General features: G+C 35.5%; 1 non-coding gene across 1 annotated transcript; it reads left to right on the forward strand.

The window, feature by feature from the left end:
• The first annotated feature begins 12,740 nt into the window (after window positions 1-12,740).
• LOC141510608 (U6 spliceosomal RNA) lies at window positions 12,741-12,844 on the forward strand. Its single transcript, XR_012475056.1, has one exon. It is a non-coding gene; the product is annotated as a U6 spliceosomal RNA (small nuclear RNA).
• The last annotated feature ends 339 nt before the right edge of the window (window positions 12,845-13,183 follow it).

Genomic DNA, 13,183 nt, shown 5'->3' on the forward strand with positions numbered 1-13,183 from the left:
TGTGGATGATTATTTAAATGCCCTTAATCTTTCTTCTGATATCCAGTTTTGCTTCTCTAATTGCATACTGAACTCAAAAATTCAACATATCTACAAATGATCTAATTTTCTTCCCCACCCTGAAATTTATGCCCCACTTTGCAACTTAGTTATCACTATTCAAAATCTATGAACTTCTCAGTTACTGAGGTTCAAAGCTGTCATCTATCTCTATCTTGATGGAGACTTCTCCATCAAGGTCAGTCTCTCTCTCTCTCTCTCTCTCTCTCTCTCTCTCTCTCTCTCTCATCTCTTGTCTTTCTCTCTCATTCACTTTCTAACCTCTCCATATCCAGTAAATTGCCAGCTCCTATTGTTTTTACTTCGATAACATCTCTTAAATGTGCCTCATTTTCTCTTTTGATATTGCCACCTCTCTGATACAAGCCCTCATTACCTTCTGATTGGATTACATTATAGACTTCTAGTTCTCCCTGACTCAAGTATCTTCCCACTAATCTGTCTTCCATTTAGTTGTCAAATTGTTCTTAAAACTCTGGTCTGACTATGACATCCTCCAACTCAATAAATTCCAGTGGCTCCCTATTGCTGCAAGGATCCAATCTAAAACCCTCTTTTTGGCTTTTCAATACTTCTATGACCTGGCTTCTTTCTTCCTTTCCAGTCTTATGCTTGACTTCCTTCCAAATACTCTGCTATTCAGTGACAATAGTTTCTTTGCTGTTGCTCAAACAACACAGATCATCTCTCCTCCATGCAATTTAACTTGATGTCTCCCATGTCTGGAACTCTCTTCTTCCTCATTTCTACTTCTGCTTTCTAGGCTTCTTTTGACTATCAGATTGTCTCACCTTCAACAAGAAACTTTTCCAAGTCTTCTTTAGTCTTAGTGTCTGTCCTTTGAAATTATCTCCACTTTTCCTGAATATAACTTGTTTGTTTATGATGTTCATGTTTTGTCTCCTTCATTAAATTGTGAGCTCCCTCAGAGTAGAGATTGTCTTTTGTCAATTTTTGTAACCCTCAGTGCTTTGCACTGCTTAGTCTACTAAGTAATTACTTAATAAATGTGTTTTGGCTAACTCATTATTGCTATAGTATTTGGAAAAGGCAAATGTTTACATGAAATGAGTAGTTGCAAATAAACTGTTCAGTGAGTATTTTATAAATGGAATCTTTACAGAGTTTATAGCAGTTACACTTGAATGGATAAATCATTAGGTGCTGACATTTCATTAAAGTGTTGGACTTTTTCCCTTTTCTTCAAAGATCATGTGATCTAATCTGAGAATGGGTGAGGATTATATCAAGAGTTCTACTATAACATGATATTGATGCCCCGGGGGAAATGGGGCTGGCCAAAGGTTCAGGCAGAACATGAAAGAACTCATGTAAAAGACTGACTCTGAACCAGAAGGAATTTTTAAGGACCAAAAAAATCTTTAAGTATTGTTGTGAGCTAAAGGGATAGAGGCCAAGAGGCAGGAAACCACTGATTCCTAAACAGAGAAGGAAGCTAAGGAAAGAAAAATCTAGACCTAAGTCACCATGAGAGAATGAGCAGTAAGGAAAAGTATTGGAGTTGGAGCAGGAAAGTTTAGGAGATCTTATACTTCCAGAGCGGGCTGTCTTCTAAAGGAAGATGAACAGCTCAACTGAGGAAGTGGGCAAGTTTTTTTAAGGAGACATAGGGAAATGTATGTGGAAGCAGGTAGCTCAGAGATCAAAAAAGAGTTAATTAGGGATATATAGATGAGGGTTGTAGCCTAAAGACTTTATCTTTCAGACTAGTGCAAGGACCATTATTTTGTTTATAGGATTTCAGGCAGAAGCAAGATACGTTACCAAAAGTTTATTGGTCTCATAGCAATAATTAGAACAATGGAATTTTTCTATCCAGTATTTCTCCTACTTTAATATACTTATTTTTGAAAAACAAAATTATGTCAATCAGAGCCAGTTTGTGTCAGGAAGGACTTGAACCCAGACCTTCCTGACTCTGAAGCAAGTTCTTTATGCATTACAACACATTACCTCATGGCAATAGATCAACAAACAAGATCATGGAATTTTGAAAACTATGCCAAATTTTGGTTAGTATAATTTTGTCCTGATATTCAGACATGGTTATTGTATATGGGCATTAAGTGATTTGTTAAAGTAACAGGAACTTTGTGAAGCCAGAGTAGTTCAATGGAAAGAACTAAATTTGAAGATGGAACAAATATGTTCAAACATTGACATTGGAGTAATGAAACTCCAGCTTTTGAACTAGCAAGTCGTTACAATGAATTGGAGTGCTAGGCCTAGAATCAATGCAAGTCTGATTTTAAATCTCACTTCACTACTTAATAACTGCATGACCCTGGCCCAGTCATTTAACTTTTGTCTGCCTTAGTTTCCTCAACTGCAAAGTGACAAGAATAATAGCCCCTACTTCCTAGGATTGTTAAGAAGATCAAATGAGAAGATATTTTTAAGAAACTTATCTCAGTAACACACAATAGGTTCTTAATGTGCTTATTTCCTTCCTTTAGATTCAGTTGCAACTTTTGGCAAGGGAACAGCTTTACTTTTCCATAAAAAGTAAAACTTTCTCTGGGACTATTAAGAATGACCCCAAGTCTTCTCCATCAAAGTCTCATATAAATCTCTCTCTCTCTGTCTCTCTGTCTTATTGATAGGATGACTTTTTTATGCAGAGAGTATGCTTGGCAATGGGGACACACACATATATAGAGCATGTATTGCCAAGGCAAGTCATACCTTTGGTGTTATAGTACTATGATGTTCTTTCCCTTATTGTGGTATCCTAACACTGATGCCCACTGGGATTAATATCTCAGATGAATAACTCATTTACCTAGGCTAACTGAACATGCTTTTTTTTCAGCTCTCTTTTCTCATTTACCAAGAATGTGAAGATGGTTTGAAGTTCACTTCTGGACTTCTTGTGAGAAGGATGAGTGTTATCATTCTATCCTGGCAACTATAGTGGTCATTTGCATCTAGAGTGCATGCTCAACTAAATGAGCCTGTTTTGGCCTTTGTTACTTCTTTTTATATTTAATTCTCAGAACATAGAGCACCAGATAGTGCTCCTGATATTTTTCAGCCTAAAGGCATTCTCATGAGTTTGAGAGGTTGCAAGCTCCTGGAACCTATAACTGACACAAAGCTGCCAATAGAGGGTCTGAGTTCAAATCATAGGAACATTGAGGTAATTTGCAATTAATATGCAAAAATACCTTTTGTTTAAATGTGATGATGGCCAAAGATTAAATGTGGTAGCTCAAGTTTCTAGAAGTGGTGAAAAGACATAGTAAAAATCCTTTGAAATAGTAATAGGAATCTTCTTGCTCATTGGCTTAATTTGTTTGGAGGCCTTAATTAACTTAATGATGATTTCCCCTTTAAGTCAGACCATCTCACTTCTTGGATAAAAAAAGTATTACATATAATTCTTCTGCCTATGTTCTAAAAATGCCCATTTTTAGATTGTTATTCCTGTCTTTATATATATGAAAATTTCTGCAAATTCTCTGTCTTCTGCAGGCAAGATGTAGCTTCAAAGAATATTAACCCTGGCATGAAAGCAAAGAAGCACAGAAATAGAGGACTAGCCCTGGCAATCAGTAATTGAACTTCCCAGAGGAGGCTCAGACTTCAGCTGAATAACTGAACCAGCAGAGATGCTATGCTTAATAGGAATAGCAGTATGAGCATACCTAAGAAAGTAAAGGACATTGGACACCCATAGTATATGAAATACGAATTGCCAGGACTGTATGTATTCCTTATAGCCAAAATTTACTATGTATATGTTCTTCTCATTAATATGTATTTGTGAAAGGATGCATCCCAGATACATGGGAGGAGTAAGTACATAGATATTGTTCTTAGACTGCACTCTTTTTTTTTTTTTGGTGAGGCAATGGAGCTAAGTGACTTGCCTAAGGTCACAGAGCTAGGTAATTATTGTGTCCGAGTCTGGATTTGAACTCATGTCCTCCTGACTCCAATGTCTGTACTCTATCCACTGTGTTATCTGGTTGCCCCATTTATGCTGTACTCTTAATGAATGTCTTTGCCTTGAGCTAAATGAATCGACTTCTGTTTTAAGAGTAGAGATCCATAGAGAATCTTTGACTTTGGGAGCAGTTATAACCTTGGGTAATTAGTACAGTCTACAAACAGAGACAACTAGGTGGTATAAAGGATAGAATACTGGACCTAGAGTTAGAAAGACGAGTCAAATCCATCCCTACATAGTTAACAGCTGTGTGACCTTGGGCAAGTCACCTAAATTCTTCTTGCTTCACCTTCCTCATCTGTAAAATGGGAATATTAATAGTACCTATCTTCTTTGTTGTAAGAATGATATTTGTAAAATGTTTAGCACAGGGCCTAGCACATACAGTAATAGGAGGGATGTAAAATGTAGCTTAAAAAAAATCCCAGAGAGAGTGCTGCATAGTATTTTGATTATTCTAGATAGTTGGAGCACAAACAAGACTGATATAGCCTTCTAATCAAAATATAAATTAGTCATTTTATGTTCCAATCATTAATTGATGGACCATTGGAAAGAAGGTGGGAGTATACCCTGACTTTAGCCTTCTTTTCATTCACTTCTCTCTTTTCCTACACAGATCAAACATATTGCTAACGATTCCATAGAGAGAATACTGAGCTATCAATACAGTTGGAAATAGTCTAGCAAGCCAGACAGCTTAACTTGAAAATTCTTCAAAAAACAAGTATCTTTTCTCTCAACAAGCCTGGCAGAATCATGTCTGAAATCCAAATGAGATTTTCATATATGAAATCTAATTTTAATGAGACTTGAGATGCCCTCAAGGTAAGATTTCTAGAATCCATTTTCTCCTAGAGCATTATCTCTGAACTTGGCTTCCTGGATTGAATCTACTTAGAATTTCCCCAAGACAAAAGATTCAGAAATTTTCAAACTTAGTATTCAGACACTTGAATTTTCCTAGACACTAATTTACTATTAAGTTTCTCCCTAGGAAATATTGGTTAGAGGTGAGTCATTTAACTAAAGAAAAGTGAATGGATAATAGTCATATTGAGGAAAGAAAAAAAGGCTTCCAGCTCTCTGTTTCCTGAGGATTAAGCTTGCCTAACTATTAATGCATAAAAGTGTGAGGAAGTAGAGAAATAGAGCCTCAGGAAACTACCTGGTGTAACATCTTATTTTTTTCCCTGAGAATAGAAATACTTGGTTGCCTATTGGTTTATGAGGCAGTAAAGTATTTCAGCATGTAAATATTGATGCTGAGACCCATGGGACCTGGGAGTGCTGAGCACATTTGCAAAAACATAAAGACCACAGCTAAATGAAGTTATATCTTTACCTATAAAATGCAATCTGCACCTCAGTGGGTTTTTGCCTTCCTGTTGTTTTTATTTTCTTTGTCTTTCTAAATGGATCCATCCTGCTGGCCTATTGGAAATGTCACTAGTATTTCTTCCTGAAAGTTAGCCAGACTACTAATTATCCTTAAAACTCTGATTAGGTGATTTCAGCTAAAATTAACACATCAGGCAAGTGCCAGGCTTCTGGGGGAGGCTGCTGAGAATGAGAAAAACAGATAAAGATATAAAAATAATTTGTAGGAGGAATGTACCGAAATAGAGCAGACTGGAAGCATGAAAATACTGTTTTGTTTTTAACTTGTCTGGGAGCCAACAAGAATTAGTAGTCCTGGACTTGTATACAACTGTTTTAACGATATTTTGTCTTTATCCACTTCTAGGGGAAAGATAGGAAAATATCATGTTCATAGTTACTTGTTGAAAGTTGTGGAGGACGATATTTTAATACAAAGTATTAGATCCTATTCATTAGAATCCTATAAAATCTTCATCTTCTATTATGCCCTAGAACAAGTAGCACAGTTAGGGAACTTTTGTTAGCTTCCTATTCAGTTTGAATTTACTTCTTGTCCCCTTCAGAAGGAAAAATGGGATTGATCAGCATTTGCATTCTAAACTTCAAAACCAGAATATTGACATTATAATTAATGAATAAAATGCAAATTCTCCTAGGGAAAAGACCATACAAAAAAAATGTTATTTTCCCATAATTTGTATAGTGCCAGACTTGTGGTAGGTGTATAATAAATACTTGTTGACTGAATAATCATCACACACTTAGGATAATTTATGTAGAACTGAAAAGGACTCCAAAAGCCATCTAGTTTGTTTTTATAGATAAGGAAATTGAGACCCAAGGAGGCTAAGTGAATTGTTTGCAGGTACACAAATGACATTAAAGGTGAATTTTGAACCTGGGTTTTCTGACTAAAAAGCCAGAGATTTTTCCACTGTACCACACTACTGATCTGCAGATCTTAATTAGATACAACATTGGTACCACATGAACAGATTTACAGATGATTCTTACTCTTTAAGTTCTAATAATTATATTCTTTTTGGTATTTTTTTCACTTTGAAGTTTATAAATCCCATAAAAATTTTCCTTTCCTTGAAAGAGTAAGCATTATTTCAATGTTGGTAATGTTTGCATTATTGGTATTGTTCTGGGTCTAATCAGATTTCCTACCCTTTTTTTTTCTAAAATAAAAATTCATCAGCCTCTTATTACTCAGTCAAGGATAATCCTCATTATCAAACCACCTCAGGGTATATTGATTTACATGCTGTGTCTTCCATGGACAAAGAAACACCCCTATCTGGAGATAGGCATATAAAAAACCAAGCTCATTTGGCATAATTCAGGTAGACTAGCCTAGAATTATTATTATTTATAGTTTCATCACTGCTTACTTTTCATTATGGCTCAAGATATGCATGGAGAATCAGTAGTAATATAAGGTAAAATCCAGGCCAACCCCAGCATCTTTGAATATTCTCTCTAACATCACCATGAGATTACAAGGAAAGGATACTTTTTGTCAAACACTATTTTTTGCCATAGTTCTATGCCTCCCCTATTTAATGGATCTCTCCTCAGTAACTAAATTCACTAGCATGTCCATTGCATTTCACCTAGCCATCTCTGTTGTTATATTCATTCCCTACATTTACCAGATTATTCAGATACCATCAGCCTTCTTCCTCCTTGGAAGCCCCTAAAAGCATCAGAGGAATTTTTAATGCAACCAAGTTATTTTTGCATCAGGTACTGTGGGAGAGAATTAACTTTCAAAACTTTAAATGCACGTAGAATGCATTTTTCTCACTACTTAGTCCCGACATGTCCCATGACAAAGGGAGTAGTTTAAGGAGCAGCAATACGTAAGAGACAAATATTTTCCTGAACATATAGAAGTGTCTTTGTTCTTGCACACATATTTGACCAAATGACTGTATTGCAACCAAGTACTTATCTTTCCAGAGGGCAAAGGATTCCAGGTGGAAAATGGCTTAAAGATGATGTATGAAATAGGTGACATTTCCCTCTATACCATATGTTCTCTGAAACACACTTCCATGTTATGCTAAAAGAATACTGGGTATGGGATCAGAATGTCTGGATTCAAATTCTGGTTCTATTGCTTCCTAGCTCTATGTTTGCAAGTCATTTAAGCTCCTTAGATTTTGTTAGTGTAAAATGATGGAATTATACTAGAAATTTCTATGGTCTCTTTCACCTTTAAATCCTATTGATAGCATGATACCTTCAAACCCCCAGGGATATGCTAAATATATATTTAACAACTGGTCATCAAAAATCATGATTCACTTTTAAGTTTAATATGGCTTATTAACATTTTATCCAACACATTCTTAAGTATAAACAATCAAAAAATAACAAATCAAGTACTGATATGAAGAATTTGCTTATTTTAAAAAAATTATTGATTTATTTAAGGTAATGGGGTTAAGTGACTTGCCCAAGGTCACACCGCTAGGCAATTATTAAGTGTCTGAGATTGGATTTGAACTCAGGTCCTCCTGACTCCATGGTCAATGCTCTATCCACTGTGCCACTTAGCTTCCCTGAATTTGCTGATTTCTGAGGTGAAAATATACACAATGAAAATTTAGCTGTTGAATCTAATGAACTAGTATGAGCTGGCTTTAGGGTGTCTCCAAATTATTTAGTGCCCTTTCCCACAGAATATGCTTTCCATAATTGGGGCCTTTATTTTGCCAGAACACCTAAAGGCTTGTGTTGACTAAAGTTAAATTGAATTAAAGGACATATCTGATTTTTCTCAGAATGTATTTCCAGTGAATCTGGAACCTGTGTACTAGAGAACAAGAGACCTGAGTATAGGATGACAGAGTTATGAATAGGAGAAAATTGCATTTATCATGAAAAAGTAGAATGTATCATACATAGGTAAAGACTAAAAAACTTATAGCGATGGATGAAGGGAGGAATTTGGGGCAGGGATAATGGTATTTCAGAAAGTGGGGAAATATCTAGTGGATATATACATGTAAAATGGTGGGAAAGTCTAGATGACTTCCTTTTCTCCAGTAACATGCTTGTCTTCTGAACCTCTTCATTTGGATGTCTTCCACCCAAATTCTAGCTATAGAATTTAACATAACAAGGCAGAGTTATTTGAATAACCATATAAAATGTCATTTAATAAGTCAGAGCTATATCACTGTAATGACACAGTTCTACAATTTATAAGGCTAGTGATAAATGCAAATGGTAAAAATAATATTGATTAGATATTCATTGCATGCCTATTCTTCACCAGATATTTCCATCCACATATTAGTTTATTAGATAACTCCCCCTCTGTTGGATAATTGAGATTATCTGAGGAAAAGAATGGAAGAGAAAGTTCACATATCTTAAAATAGTATAAAGCAAATTAACTATGTACTTATTCAGAGCAACATTCACTAAGATGAGTTTTAACTTGTGATTTATGGCCAGACTCTGAATTGACTGCCTATGCCATAGAAAAGTATGAAATATAGGATATTTATGCAAGTATGTTTGGATTTTCTAATCACAGTTTAAGGATAAAGTTTCAAAAATCATCAGTAAACCCTGCTGCAACTAATGATGATGATCAGGAGAATTAAAAACTTGAATAAGGGGCAAACAAACAGATATATTCTTCCAGATACATTTTCAGGCATCAGGGAAGAAACATAAAGGCATATTAGTGAAGCTTTTTCTGAGGAAATTGAAACAAAAAAGTGATACTTTTCTTAATTCTTGTTTCATTCACCTGGGGTTTAATCTTATTTTGTGAACAGTCCAGACCAACAAAAAATATAGAAAGTGGGTCAGTCTAATGAAAGATACTGTTATTAATAACACCCTTTCTTCTACTGACTCAGTATCAGCAGGGCCACAGATGTTAACCATGGTGCTCATGGAAGTTGAATTTGAATCATTCTCCAAATCAAAGTAAAATAATGAGGTTGAACAATCTCAATGGGATGGTAAAGTACAAAGAACATTGGATTTGGAATCAGATAACCTGGAAACAAATGCAGATTTATTCTACAAGGTTATTGACAAGTTGCTTAACAAATGAAGCCATTGATTAGATAATCTCTAATGGCAGTTAGAACTTTTAATTGAAATGAAAGGGTTTCATTCAAAATTTTGTATACCTCTCCCTTTTTAGAGATAGCACACTAATATTTATATATAACTGATATCTATTTCCTGCCTGATATTTAATTTTTATAAGTCAACATGGAATGGAATAATAGACTGAGAATGTCTTAAAACCAGGGAAATCTGATTTCAAATTCCTTTTCCTGAAATTTGCTGTTATGAGTATTAGAATTTTTTTTAATAACCTGTAGGCAACTCTTAAGTTTTATATTATAGATAAGCTACCCACCTGTATCATGGAAGAAATTTTCACATTAGAAGTGCCTCACATCAATGATTATATTTAATCTAAATTAGTCTGACATGATTTTTCTAATTAATTTCAGGAGATTGTGCTTTGGGGATAGGGAACTGCCCCCCAAAATGATCTGTATCTATTTGACAAGAAACTGATTTAAAATTAAATGTGTGGGATGCTTAGAGTGGTTGTTTTTTGAGCTGCTTATAATGCAGAAGGAGATAATTCATCTAACCCAATAGGCAGATACCTCCCTACCCCCCCACCTCTAAATTCATGTTTGAAGAGAATCCATTTGTTCTGTATATAGTTTCTCAGGCAAAACTATTAATCTTAGACTACCTTGTGTTTACATGTATGCTGAAGCAGCATTTCTGAAAGTGTTAGTAGTTTTGTAGTTCTACTTTGAAAAACATTGATTAAGTACTACAAAGAATCAGCAGTATGAACAAATGGATAGACATGCTTTGCTCTTGATGGAATAGCACATAGACCATTTATGGCTAGCAATGCACAAGCAATGAGGATAAAGGAAGCAAACCACCTCATTTATATTATATATCATTTCTAGTGTACATGCAAAAGAACCATAAAGGGACTAAAAAAAGATGTGAATTCTATTCCTGACTCTTCTAGGCATGTAATATTGGGCCAATCATCTCTTTGATTTCCCTCAGAGAGGGAAGTTACCTCTTTGAGCTTTCACTTTCACCTCTTTCTCATAAAATTAAGCAGTTAAACAAGTTTAAAGGTCTATTATTCTTCTTTCCTATTAATTTCCTTCATGCCTATAATATTTAACTGACCCCAAATCAGAATATATATTCTTCTGTCTTTTGTAGCTATCCTGCCATAGCTCCAACCATTGCCTTACTTCTCTTCATATGGAAGAACATTCTTTGAGCAGCACCAAAAGAAACCATGCCACTGCCACACTCAACTGTGGAATTCCTACTCTGCGGATACACTGTCTTGATAGGCCAATGATTATGTATTAATTCATTTGGTCTATATCTATCTAGATCCATATAAACCACTTTAATTAACATCCAGATATCTAACTGTCCATGTGCTTGGTGATGTTTCACCTTATCTTCACTGGTCCAACACCACTTCCCAGTTATCTCCATGCCTTTCTACATGTGCTTTTACTATATCCTCCTTTCCAACTTAGCTCCCCTTAGTTCCTCTTGCTTAGCTCTATTTTTATTCTCAGTGATTAGCACATTGTTAGGAAGTAATATGAGTATTAGAAATCAATTTCCATTGATTTATTGATTGATTTATGGAATAGCTGTGAGAGGGAAATTGACTAATTTCATGATATCATGTGTTCTGGTGTATGCCATACCCTGATTGTTTAGGTTTAATAATGAAGCAACTTGATATTCTCATTTGGGATTTTTTTTTAGGTTTTTGCAAGGCAAACGGGGTTAAGTGGCTTGCCCAAGGCCACACAGCTAGGTAATTATTAAGTGTCTGAGATTGGATTTGAACCCAGGTACTCCTGACTCCATGGTAGGTGCTTTATCCATTAGGCCACCTAGCCACCCCTTGCAACTTGATATTCTCATAGGACATTTAACCATTAAACATTTTATTTGGCCCTAGCTGAATAAGAATATTCAACAAAGTTATTGTAGATACTTAAAATATATTTGATTAAGTGAATCTCTGTTGCCTGAGCTAACTATCATAACCCACCAACCAAGCCTTAGAGTGCTTCCTGGAGTTCTTCCTGGCTGATGTGTATTTATCCAATGAGGCAGAAATGACAATAGCCTGAGCCTTTAGTCCTCTGAGCTAACTGAATCTTCAGTTTCTACTCAATACCTCTAAAAAATAGCTTAATTTGCAAAAGAGAATAGGTTAGAATATTGCTGTTAATCATGCCTGTATTTTTATATAAGAAACAGAAAGAAATAGACTATCATAAGGGTTGAAGGCAATGTACCCTTAAGTAAACGGAGAATTGGTGATTTGATGCAGATGTGCCAGGAGGACCTTGAACACAAATAAGGTAAAAGAAAGGAGGATCTCTCTCTCTCTCTCTCTCTCTCTCTCTCTCTCTCTCTCTCTCTCTCTCTCTCTCTCTCTCTCTCTCTCTCTCTCTCTCTCTCTCTCTCTCTCTCTCTCTCTCTGAAAAAAGGGAAAGATTAGGAATTAAACAGGACATCAAAGAAAATATATTAACAAAGGCTGCCAGTATTCATCATCTACAAGTGTTGGTAGGGGACTGGGAAGATAGGCCATCAGGGTTAAATTAAAGATTGACCTTACCCTTGAAAAACTACAAGTACAAATGTGATAGTTCCTGCTGCCAAGGAATTCAGATTTTAATAGGGATATATAATATAACATTTATCAGAGTGTCTAGGGAAGAATTTTTTTTTCCCCTGGGAAGTCACAGGGATTGTGAGAAGAGCCCTAGAACAGCAGAGTTTCATTGTTCTCACAGTGGCTATGCTAGTACTGAATCTATTTCTTTTCCCAGAGCAAGAATAAGAGTTAAGAAGAGGAGGTCTTTATAGGGTTGTAGGAAAGATGGCAATATACTAAATTGGGTAAGTCTTCATGACTGACTGGATGGAATGTAAAACATGGTCTGAGATAAGTCAGCTCTAAGACAGAACTCCAATCCTATCTGGGAAACAAAAACAAAAACAATGATGAAGATATGACAGCTCATGACTTCAAGAAATTTTAATGGGGTAGCTTATAACCAAATAGGATCTAGAACAATTTAGAACAGTTTAATTAATCAAGGGTACCTTGGATTGTCCCTCCCTCCTTAATTTCAAATTTAAGAATAGCATGTTAATAATTATAATGCTTATATTTATATGACACTTTAAGGTTTGCAAAGTACTTTATCAGGATAATCTCATTTTATCCTTAGAATAAACATAGGAGGTCCTGATTCAGAAGCACATTTTCTAAAATTGAAAGAATACAGAAAGGATTAGTATATCCCCTATGCAAGGGTGACACCAAAATTCACAGTTTTCCTTATTTAATCAAAGAAAGAATAAATGTAGGAGGCAGGTGGTATTATCCCTATTTTATAAATGAGGAAACTGAAGGAGGTAAAGAACAAATAACTTGCCTAGGGTTACACAGCTGAGCAGTGTCTGAAGATATATTTGAATTCAGATCTTCGTCATACCAGCTGAGGGTCAATGCTCTAATCACTTGCCCCTTAGCTATCACTATCTCCATATATGTTACCATTTCCAATACTCATGATCTCTAAGACATGAAAAAATATTAAAATCTTGAGACTTCTCAGAGGAGACAAAAATCATGTGTGGGAAGAGTGTAAGGGGCACAGTAGTCTTTTTGTTGATTACAGAGGT

This window comes from Macrotis lagotis, chromosome 1, assembly GCF_037893015.1.
Source record: "Macrotis lagotis isolate mMagLag1 chromosome 1, bilby.v1.9.chrom.fasta, whole genome shotgun sequence".
Lineage (NCBI taxonomy): Eukaryota > Metazoa > Chordata > Mammalia > Peramelemorphia > Peramelidae > Macrotis > Macrotis lagotis.